This window comes from Leuresthes tenuis, unplaced genomic scaffold (assembly GCF_036924035.1).
Source record: "Leuresthes tenuis unplaced genomic scaffold, fLeuTen1.0.hap1 SCAF_20, whole genome shotgun sequence".
Classification (NCBI taxonomy): Eukaryota; Metazoa; Chordata; class Actinopteri; order Atheriniformes; family Atherinopsidae; genus Leuresthes; species Leuresthes tenuis.
The window spans coordinates 4,594,341-4,606,605 of NW_027325374.1; the positions used below are offsets into that span (position 1 = coordinate 4,594,341).

The following is a 12,265-nucleotide window of genomic DNA, read 5'->3' on the forward strand; positions in this document are numbered from 1 at the left end:
GTGTGTTCACGGTTGCTTACATTTCCCCAGCCCGGGACTTTTACAAGCATCTATCTTATTATGTCACCGACCAAACTGAGCCGCTGAGCAGCTCCCATCTGCAGTCCATTCAGTCCCCTTGTTGCCACGACGACACGTGTTCCAAAACACAACTTCCGCGTACATCTGCGAAGCCGATTGGCCAAAGCAGTACATACCCCCAACACGCCTACTCTGAGGTTTCTGGCAGCGGCTCCTGGCCCCTCCGCTGAGGCAACTGGAGGTTTGTGTTTCTGTTATGCGACTGTGCTCACGTACGAGCGCGCCCGCTTAATCATTAAGAAATGAAAGGACACATCAGTGCCTGAGTCAGCGTGTTAGCAAACAGCAGACCTGGTGCCAACGCTGGCTGGCTGACACAGCTGCACACTTTTATCCTACTACTACTTCATTGATGAACTGACTTGCATACCTGAGAGATGAGCTAAATGCAGAAAAGCTGCAGAAAAGCTGCAGAAGCAGGACAGTCGCCGGGATTCAAAAGGGACGATAACATAGTAAGAAAGGTTATTCTAATGGCATGAAGTCTCATCTTTGAAACAACACCCTATATCCCAGAGCAGGAGTTTAACCACTGAACCGCTATCCGAGCGCTCAGTCCACACGTGGCTTAACCACCAACGCATGATGTCTTCACCTAAGATTACATGATATTCAACGGCCTGTGAAAGAGAAGCAGAGAGACAGGAGCAGAAATGTTTCCCTGTGAACTGCTAAAATTAGAAACCTAACAGAACAGCTTGGGGACCAAACGCAGCTTGTTCTGCTTAGCTCTTATACGGGCTGAAATTACATTCAGGAAATATAAAAGTATGCTTTTATAAGAGGCGTAAACACAAGGCTCTAACAGAAAACGGCTCGCATGGGGGAATTCCAGCTCTGTCATTCTGGCCCACTACCCCGAAAGCCCCCAAAAACACTAAAGTCTGGAGTTAAATCCAAGAAAAAATAATGAATATCATAAGATAAATGGACCTGCCTTCATAAAAGACTATAAAAAGGTATTAAATGTCTTTCTCAGGACTGAAAGCCACTGCTATAGCTTTATGACTCCGCTGTAAGAAATTCAGTGAGTAGGAAGGCTGCTAATGGCTCAGCTTGTTTGTTTTCTTTACGTTTACAAGTCACTCGTAGGTTGGAGTTATAATGCACTGCGTGGAACACTGAGCCCCACTTCCTTCCCGCCCGGGAACCGCTCCAGTGGTGGTCATGTGTTTCCCTCGAGTCAGAGGCAGCATATAAGTAACGCAGTGGAGTAGAGAGCAGCAGCGTGGGTAACACGGTGGCGGGCAGCCATCGATTACGGTAATTAGCAGAGGAAATGTGCCTCCTTTTTTTCTTTTTTACAGAGGGGGAACGAAAGAAGAGGGCAGGAAAACATTAGGCATGAGCACTGCAGGGCAGAAAAAACTTGGAGAGACAAAAGTGCGACACAAACAGAAGTACATTTACCAAATGACTTAAAATAAACAGGAATTTAATGCAAATAGAGGATAAATGGCAAAACAACAACAAAAGTAGGAAGCCACACCCAAAAGAAGCCCCGTTCTTCAATTCAAAGAGCAGGATTCAGTAAAATAAAGCCTCAAATGTACGATGGTCACTCAATCAAAAATATCATATTTGGCCACATTAAGATCAGATTTATTGTCATTTAGATACGAAGAAATACACAAAATTTCTCCTCCGCATTTAGCCCATCCAGGTTGGCACCCGTTGAACACACGTGCACGTGCACATGCACAGGGTCACACACTCATAGAGACAGATATCATTCATTGGATTCACCGATCTGTGAGCAGTGAGAGTGGGAATCGAACCGCCAACCTTCCGGGTATTGGACGAGCCACTGACCACTGAGCCCAGCCGCCCACGGAAAGGTCTGCACCATATGTTTTTGCCAGTTCTCAGCAGCGGAGAGCTACTGTCAGAAAAAAGTCTCAACACCGCCTACTCGTTTAATTCTTTAGTTGCCAAACTTTGTTTAAGTTTAGCAAGCGATGAGCAGCCAAAGCTGCGCTGAGAGCAACAACAAAGAAGGGAAGCCAGCTTCTTCTGTAAAAGCAGTCTCTGGGGTAGCGTGAGAGAGTTTATGTGTGCATGATAGTCATAATAAGTAGATCAAACACACTGACAGCGCACCACACTCATGCTATGGGTGGCCTCTAATAAGCTCCTCCATTAGCTATGGCTGTACGTGCTTTAAATGTTGCTTGGAAGAATGAGTCCGTGCATGTGCAGAGACAGCAAAATCTTCCCTAATCCAAGAAATGTGAACAAAGAAAAACATTGTGAGGGACTGTTTTGCGGTAGGGAGCACATCTGAAAGCACAGCTTTGGTATCTACTGTGTACAAACTTTACTTGGTAAGTTATTGCACATAGCATGGATGCACCATTCGATTGGCCGGTTTGTGTAAGCAGCTCCGAACTGTGCCCAGACAATCACAAGCATCTGTTTTTTGTCTCCTCCGGTCAGTAAATCACCATGGGCATGATATAGAGACATCAGATTTTTTTGTGTGGTTAGTACACAAACAATAGACACTTAGAAATATGACTTTTTCCCCGGTCAGTAAACGCACCATTCATGCAGCAACAGCCACATTAATGTTACAGTGATCGTACAGGGTTGATTTTTGTTGAAAACAACCTTTTAATTCCTGTTTATGTTAGCTATTACAATGGTTTTCATTTACAAACACATGTCTCCCACTCTCACAGTGGTTTCCACCGCAGAAAGAAATGTACTATTCTTGACATGTGGCGATTGACCAGATGCAGGCCTGTAAACCAAACCAGGCCCTAACTGCTAGGTAAAGAAACCAGGCCCTAACTTATACAACCATCCCAGACCAGCAGTATAGTTCTACCTCCCACTGTATCCTGCAGGATAAAAGTCCTCCCTGAGCGCGTTTCATCTGTCCTGCCACTGCCACGTCCCACATCTGTCTAATAACATTTACGACCTGATTGACGGGACAATGGCCAGGCGGCTGCTGCTGGGTTCCATGCGTGGTCATTTGATCAGCAAAGGCCCACCCTGTGCGTGCTCTGCGGTCAACAGAGGCGCCCGACGCCAGATGAAATGCTGTAAATATGCAGGAGAGAAACGCACGTCGACACATCTGAGAAAACCAAAAGGAAGAAAGAAGTGCAACGAGATCTGGGAGCGGCACAAGGGTTTCTCTATGTTGTTTGCCCAAATGTATGCTTTTAAATGGATAATATTTGTTCATGATGATGCAGTTGCCATTTTGGGATAAAATACAGTGTGAGAGTGTTTACATTCTGTCATAGTTGAAATGTTACGAGGGAACACATGAACCCAAGGTAAAACTCCAACATAAAAGCATATCTATGAGGGTGCAAAAACACAAACACATTGCAAACAGTCTCTCTTCTGCTGCTCCTCACACAGCCGCGCTCTGTTTATGAAGGCCTGTGACGAGCCAGTGGATGAGCGGGGAAAGGATGGGGACGAGTCATTACACCCGACACCGCCGAGGCGGGACAGACCGAGAGAGAAGGAGGCAGTCTTATTTGTTCCACTTCATTATCTGACGAGGCTGCGTCTCATGACAGCCCGAGTCTCTGACCTCGCTGAGATTTTATGTGGAAAAGCAGGACAAAACAAACAATTACCGCACAATAAATTAACAGCAAGGATTCTGGCAGGAAGTGGAGCCTCACGCAGCGCAGGGCACCATCCGATGCAAAACAACACGAAACCTCCTCGTTAACCTATAACCCGTCTGCAATTATTGCTGACAAATTGCTGCCCTATTAGAGGCAGACAATGGCAATGCTTCCTTCCCTCAGGCACGCAAAAGAATGAAAAGACCCAAACCAACAATTCAATGCACCTACCTACTGTGGGCTGAAGGCTGGAAGCTCCATTGTTGAGCCAAGCTGTTGCACTGGCTGACCTGCTTTTTCTTTTTTTTTTAATTACCAAGTGCACACACGCTGTAGTTTATTTTGAGCTGACCCCATGTACACAATCCTGCTGCACCAAAAGCTCATTAGCCCACTAAGACCTGAGGCGCCCTCTAAACAAGGGGGCGCTCATGTTATGCAAGAGGTCAGAACGGGTTAACACTTAGCACGATTTACTCCTGTTTGACTGGTGTGATAAAGCTGCAGCGATCGGCTGCTCTCCTGTGTTTGTGAGCAGAACAGAGAAGCAAAAATGACCCAAAGTTTGAGGAAGGGCAGAGTAGCAGCTTCTGAAAGTTTTGGTGCACAGCAGGATTGCTGTTTGCAGAAGAAAGGCTCTTGTTTCGTATTGTCCTGCCACCACAACAGCTCTAACCTGTCGGGGCATGAACACCAGGATGCCGGTGGTCGTGTTTACGTCTGCTGGACTGTGGATGGATCGAGCTTGTTGAGGCCAGTCCAGCAGACGCTCCATCAGACTGGGATCTGGGGAGGCTGGGTCAACACCTCGTACTGTATGAGCTGCTCCTTTCACTGGCGTGCACGGGGGGTGCTGAGTCTGCAACAAACTTTCAGTGGGTTGTACGTAAAGTATCAAAGAATATCAGCATGAACGGAAAGTTGGAAAAGTACATTTTAATAACCCCTTTCTAAAGTAAAACTACAAGGCTGGTGCCTACTATAAAATAACAGCTCATCAATGCAAAGGGTCTGGAAAGAGAGGGGAAAAGACCCCCCCCCCCAAAAAAAAAACGCATCTAAAAGTAGGGGTGCGGCTGGGAAAGCTGACATCCACAAATGCAAATCAAAATGTCCTGACGAAGATGAATGAGTCTGGACTTCAACCACCAGATGACAGGGCCTCATTTGTGTGGAACAGCTGCAAATAAGCATGTTCGCTCAAAAACATCAGCAGCAGCAGCGGGAAGCGCGGTGGTCAGCTGTGGGGTCGGAGCTGTGTGCGTTCCGTGCCGATGTATTCGATTTGTTCAGGAAAAAAATGACTCACTTTGGTCGCTGCGAGCGTGCAGACTGGCCACACAGAACACGCTCTGTCCCCGTCCCAAGCTTTGCTTGCCAGAAACGTCTCCCCTGACCCACGAGCAAATAGACCCGAGCGGTGGGGAGCCATTGATCAATGAGCTGTGGACAGGCTGGCAGCAGACGGCTGGTTAGCTCAGTTGATAATACCCCGGCAGAGACGAGCAAATACACTTTCAGGATGATAAAGCCAGTATCCTCTGTGTGTGTGTGTGTGTGTGTCTCTGCGGTTATTACATGCTTGAGGGCTGAGGGTTCAAACGCAGTGGCAGTAAGCCACCCTGCTTGGCTTTGTTCACATGCATTCCACAGGGGTGAGATCCACCAGAGGTCATTTGAACTGTCTTTTTATTCAAATTTTTGTTGTCTTTTATTAATCTTGAATCACACTTAATGTAAAACATCAGTTTTAGTCAAAGGCGTTTAGTTTTTCTTTATTTTCTAAGTGATGAGGCAATTAAATGGCTTCCAGCAAGCACAATCCCTTTGGCTTGCAGCCACAGAAACTGAAGTGCAGTACTTGTGAAGTCATCGTGATTGCATCCATCTGGAAATGAAAACAAATTTTCTTCAAAGAGGTGGAGAATTGAGTAAAAATGGAGAAGAAGCACAGAAAGTAAAGGAAATGAGTCCATGTTTGTCTGAGATAGGTGGGTGACTTTTACCTGCCATGACCATGCAAGCCTTCACAGTCCTGTGTGTGTTCTGCACGGCGATGTGAAAACGAGTGGCAGAAACACTGTGTACTGCCCTTTCAACGCTTCTGTGTGCGGAGGAGAGATGGTGAGCACTGCTCTGCAAGGACACGACTCTGCTGGTCACTATGCAAACACAAAGGAAACCTCTATAGTCACCTGTTAAAACACTGGCAGCGCGCAGCGAGGAAAGTCGAGCCTGGGTTTTTGGGTGAATAAAAAGCTTTTCTGTTCGCTGGTTGGGGTAAAGGGGAGTTTACCTGTCGTGCTTTTCCGAAAACAAATTCCACAGAGCCCACTAATGTGGTCATTAAAGTCAGATCAAGCATGTGCGCACGAATGTGGGAAAATCTGAGCCTCGTCAACGGTCTCGGATTAAAAAGAGGGAACCGACAGGTGCATAAAGTGAGAAAGATTGTTTCCCTGTCCTCAAAACGTTGCTGCTTTGTGTCACCGAGACATGCGACGGCACCTGTAAGGTCTTCACCGTAATCCTGAAACACACACGGAGAATCTGCTTAATCCGCTGCCTCCTTTAGCTCGAGTCTTTTTGCAGTTAAAATCGAGCTCTGCATTATCTAAACGGCCATTTTGCTGGAGGAACTGGCCCCAGCAGCCAGTGCAGCTGTGGTCTCACACCACTATAAGCCAGGGCGGCCAGCGGAAGGAAGGAGTGGTAACAAGCATGTCTTGTGTCATGTCAGCTTCCTGTCAGTGAATATGAACATGATCATACCTTATCGCGGCAGAGGGCCCTTTACAGCTTTGATTTTTCTCACTGTGTGCACGCCAACTGATGTGGAAAATCTCTACAGATGAACAGAGCAGGTACATAACTGAGGGAATAAATGCATAATGGATTTGAACTATAATTCATTTCAACCCTTATTGAGGAAATCATTACAATCACGTTGCATACTGCCAGAAACTGCCAGAAACTGCCACCTTCTGACTGTTATTTTCTATACATTAAGGAGCTATTTGAGTCATTTGTCAGCGACGCTACATCTAACCTTTTAACAGATGGAAATGTCAGTTTTCTCCCCCTTCGGGGGGTAGATGTAATGCTCAGCTCAAAGGCTGCAGCCACAGACAAATCATAGTGTATGAAAATATACATGTATTTCTAACCCTTACTTAGGTAAATGTAGCCAAACTACAGTGTTAAATTAAGGTTACACGTTAAATTCCTTCTTTGTAAATAAAAGATGGAGTCATGTACATGATGATTGGACTGAACATAACTTTTCATTTATTACAGTTTATCCACATGCTCTGATATGATGAATCACTTCTTTTTTCATTTATATCAATAATCTATATCTGCAAAAGCACTAGTTAGCCTAAAAGTAGTCATATGGAGGACAAAGTGCTCTTTTTACTCCTGAAATTGAAAGGATCAGAAGCAGAAACAAAGTGTGTGCTTCTACCTTCTGCCTCGTTGTGCACTGAAACTGAAGCCTGACTGAGAAGAACGATGCTGCCTTTCTCCTTTTATCAGAGCAGCTGTTGAACAACATCTGGATGATGTGCACGTATCTCACAGCAAGGAAATCTGCAGGCCACCTTGAAAAGGTCCCACTGGAGGTTAAATCCAGTCTTTTGATCCCCTCTCTGTGTTCCTGGCATCGTTAGTCAGCCAGCAAAAAGAAGATTGTTATTTCACTGTCAAATATAACTACTCTTTACAAACAAGCTCCCCACCCCCCCAAAAAAAGGAGCATAACCTCCGATTACCAGGAAGCGAATGTACTGGAAAACCAGCCTGAAGTCTCCTGGAAACAGCAGATAATGAGGGATCAGTTCAAAAATGACAGATTCAGGGCATTATGATGCTTTCTGTGGACACAATGAGGCGGTTGTTGGGATTATGTCACATTACTGATCTGTTACCATCGGCTCATTGTACAGATATTGGCTTTACTTTCAATAATGATAAAAAAAAAGGACATTTTAGAGATAACTGAGGTCAGACAGGCAGTTTGGAAGAAAAAGACAAGTTCAAACAAGCCTCCATGTAGCTCAGAAATATATTCCAACACAGCTTTTCAGATAATTTGGCTGAACTCTTGACTTCTTTAAGCCTCTCTTATCTGGAATCTTGTGAAAAATGTCGTTGTAACCGACAGACACGATCATAAACTGAGAACTGGCTTGTAACGGACTAGAATTCTTGCTTGATAACAGCGTGTTCCTGCGTGCTCCTTTCTAGTTCAGCTAATAATAACAGGTGAAAGAAATGTGTGGCACAGGGAGGCTTCGGTGAGCAACGCTCAGACATCACAAAGCCAGATGTTCCTGCTTCTTTTTGTTCAAACACAAATGATTTCCAATGAGGGCTTCTCTGTTCCAACGCTGCCTGCAGACGGACACATTATACATCATGCTATTTTTCCAATTTCACTTCTGCCGTTGACGTGAACAACACTCGGGCTGCGTGCACGGCACAACGTGCGCGGCTGGTGTGTACGAGGCGTGCTCATGGTTGAGTATGTGCTGTCGCAGCTATGTCAGCAGCGGTCCTGTTGCTGCAGGTGAGATTTATGAGGTGCGAAGAATGCTTGCCTGTAGCAGAGCGCTGGGACACTGATCCCACCCCCTCATCCCCCTGCTCCGAACACCCGCCTGGTTCCTACACACAAACGCTGACATGACACACTTTCCCACATGTACGTGCATACGGTACCAAACTGCTCATGCACATGTGTGCACGTCAACCCTCGAACCCTAAACGCGTCTGCGCCACACTGACTCCAGCTCTCAGATTTCCCAGGGCTCCACACACCTTCTAAAATGTCCCATTCGCCTTGTTCCGTTACCTCCAACGATTTTCCTACCAAAGCCCGCCTCTCTCAGACATATTCTGGCCTCCTTCCGACCAAAAAACATGGAGACAGCATGTGGCGGGGGCCGCTGTGATGGAAGGGACCCTCTTGAAGGTGCCTTGAAAGGTCAATGCTGCAGCTAGCGATATGGGACAAATGCTTTAAAGCTTTTATAAGCACCATCAATCTCAGAGGCTTCTCCCTTTACTGGATGGCAGTGAAGAAGCTCTCATTCCTGACGGGAAGTGTCGAGTTGCATCTTCCCTTGCAGTTACAAAATACTCTATAGCTTAGATGAGCGTGCCTTCCCTGCGTGAAACCTGTAATTAGCACTTGGATCATTTACACAACCCTTCATCGCCGGTTTGTTTGAAGTAACTTAACATAAAACTGACCTTAAATCTCAGTAAGATATCTAAAGAAAATGATTCTGCATTTTATTTTAATGTGTCTGAGACACCGTCTGTACAAAAAAACCCTCCAAAACCATCTGGTTCTTGCAAAGTCTGAAAAAATTCTGGGCATTATGATGCTTTCTGTGGACACAATGAGGCGGTTGTTGGGATTATGTCACATTACTGATCTGTTACCATCGGCTCATTGTACAGATATTGGCTTAACTTTCAATAATGATAAAAAAAAGGACATTTTAGAGATAACTGAGGTCAGACAGGCAGTTTGGAAGAAAAAGACAAGTTTAAACAAGCCTCCATGTAGCTCAGAAATATATTCCAACACAGCTTTATGTAGCTCCTTCATGGGTCTTGCCGCACAGGTCTGGCCTCTGACTGGACCATTGCAACACCTTGATTCTTTCCTTTTTCACACATTCTGCTGTAGATCTGCTGCTGTGTTTGGGATCTTTGTCCTGTTGATGAGCCAGTTTCAGCCCAGCTTTAGCTGTGGGACAGATGGCCTCACATTTGACTCTAGAATACTTTGGTATCCAGAGGAGTTCATGGTGGACTCAATGACTGCAAGGTGCCCAGGTCCTGTGGCTGCAGAACCAGCCCAGATCATCAGCCCTCCACCACCGTGCTTGACAGCTGGTATGAGGTGTTTGTGCTGATATGCTGTGTTTGGTTTCCTCCAAACGTGCTGCTGTGCATTAGGACCAAACATCTCCACTTTGCTCTGGTCTGTCCAAAGGACATTGTTCCAGAAGTCTTGAGCTTTGTTCAGATGCAGCTTTGCAAACCTAAGCTGTGCTGCCATGTTCTTTTTAGAGAGAAGAGGCTTTCTCCTGCAGCCCTTCCAAACAAGCCATCCTTGTTCAGTCTTTTTCTAACTGTGCTGTTATGAACTTTAACCTTTAACATGCTAACTGAGGCCTGGAGAGTCTGAGATGTAGCTCCTGGCTTTTTGCTGGGACGTCCACTCCTGGGAAGCGAGGGTTGAGTTAGTTTTTCACTCACTGCTTCTGCATGTTGGTTTAGTTTTTGTTAAATAAATAATGACACAGTGTAAGATGCCATGTGTCGCTGTTCATCTAAGGTTGTATCTAATCCAGTAGAAGACCCGGTTCGAGCCAGGTGATTTTCTTAATGACACGTAAAAGCTTTGAACTGAAAGAGAGAGTGTGCTTTCTCATGTGTTAGCTGAAAACTGAACCTGAACAACTTTAGCCCTGCTTGAAACCAGGTCACTGACCTCTCTGAATTCACAGGGATCAAGGGTTAACAGCCTGGATGTCAACTATTTATGACTGAATCGTAACCAATTACAATACAAGCAAATATTTACAACTGTACCAGTGACATCTTTACAAGCTCTTCCCCTGTTGCAGGTGAGAAACACAAGCTGACGTACACATGCTGCTCTCATCACCAGAGATGCTCAAAGGAAGAACTGAGAACAAAGGAGAACACACTTGAACGTGAGGAATATTCCACTTCTGGCCACAGCAGCAGCACTTCCTCTTCAGCCAAAAGTAACAGCCCAACCTGTGACTGGCGGCGCTCTCCTCTGGTCCGCTTTAGCTCCCTTTCAGTAAAGCCGTTCTCCACAAACATCTGTCCAAAACAAGTCTGAGGTTTATTCTGTCTGCTGCTACACATTATCTGCCTCCCATGCAACCCAAAAGCTGCAGGGATTTAAGAGCTGGATTAAACCACGGTTATGTGCTTCCCCTTTCACTCCAGCTGTGCAAAGAGGAGACAGGATTCAGATGAAAAAAAAGGCCTTACTCACAGCCACTCATGTCATTAGAAGGTGAGCCAACCCCATCAAACACAAGTCTGTTGCTTAAGCTTGGAAGAATGAAAGATGTTGAATATTCTTGATATGTAGTACAGTATACGGCTCCCTCAGGCACGGCACAATTTCACGCACAGTAAAAGCAAACTTAGCTGCCTCACATGCACATTCTTATTCAGTTCTGTCATGTTGCTGAGACGCAGCTCACCGACAGAAACCACAGCTCTGCTCGCCTCGGCGGGGTAAATAAATCACCACAGGAGTGATCAAATCATCAGTTTCTCCTCTGACAAATGAATATTTTAACAGGAAGAATTTACAGGGATCAGCTGCTCCATTATGTAACACCAGCGTGCACGTTTGCGTCAGGGCTAGCAGCGATACAATGCCACATGCTGCTACAATGCCACATGCTGCAGGCTTTTCATGCCCTGCCATCAAAGTTCGACACATCCCACAATTAAACAGCAACAACAGAAAACCGTGCACGAGGAGCGCACGCAGCAGCAACAGCAACTCTTGTTTTAGCCATCTTTGCTGCACTGTCCCAGAAAAATATCCATCTTACGAGTTTTGTTTCTTTCGTTTCCATGACAAAACGTGGCTCTTTCTCCCATTACAGTTGAATTCATGGGTTTCATCTCAGATGATTGTTTTCAGCCACGGTTTGGTCATCAATCCCTCACATGCCTTCAAAGGACTGAACAAACACAGCGAGTGCAGCCAACCAATCGTGGATCAGCCAGTTGTCCTTTCTTTAAACGCCGTTTCACGGCAGCGGAATCATTCCTGAACATCAGCTTTACTTTGAAGAGAGGACTGTCTGTCTGTCTCTGTTAGCCACTTCCAGAGGGAAGTCTCCGCCTCGTCAGCTGTTGTCTCTGCTGGTTGTTGCAGAGCAGGTAGAGCTACGTGGGTTTCGACAGCTGCCTGCTTTGGCCGAAAATGGAACAAATGATGAAGGTGAAGGAAACCTCTTACAATGACGCATTGTTTTCACAGCGTTGGAGGTAAATCAGACTGAAACAATACCATTTTGGAAAGTGAGAGGAACATGCCTGCCCTTCCTCTGTGGAAATCCCTTCCTTGTAATCAGTGAGGCGACTCATCAGAGGGCATACTGCCTATGTAACAGATCACTGTGGCACAGTTAGATCATGGAAAGCTATGCAAGCCAGCAGCTCATTGAGGCTCTACTGTGTCCACATACATGATTAACATACATTTATTACTGGAAGCACAAGAGAAGACATGCAGAGCAAAACCAAGCAGTCATACTGTATGTGTTGGTGTGTGGTAATGATTTCCCCCAGCCTCCAGCGCTGTGTAGTCCCTCTTGTCTCTGTTCTGGAAGAAATAGAAAGAGGATTGTTCAGGTTGCTGAAAAGCTAAGATGGAGGGAGGAGGAAGGAGGGAAGGGAGGGATATAGCATGAAGAAAACAAACGAGACCATACAGCACAAAGGCCAGTAACGGCTCCCTGCCCTCAGCCCCCTGAAATCCCCTCTGTTGTCATTCCTCACTCTCTTTC

At 45.8% G+C, this 12,265-nt stretch overlaps 1 protein-coding gene across 4 annotated transcripts in view; it reads right to left on the minus strand.

Annotated features, from left to right (window-relative positions):
* Positions 1-12,265, minus strand: part of thrab (thyroid hormone receptor alpha b) — a 138,768-nt gene that overhangs the window by 69,813 nt on the left and 56,690 nt on the right. For 2 of the 4 annotated variants that reach the window (XM_072373598.1, XM_072373596.1), the window contains one exon: positions 12,013-12,081. The exons of the other annotated variants lie outside the window; for them this stretch is intronic. The gene's annotated coding sequence lies outside the window, so the exon portion shown is untranslated. The remainder of the gene's footprint in view (positions 1-12,012; positions 12,082-12,265) is intronic. 4 annotated transcript variants of the gene reach the window in all.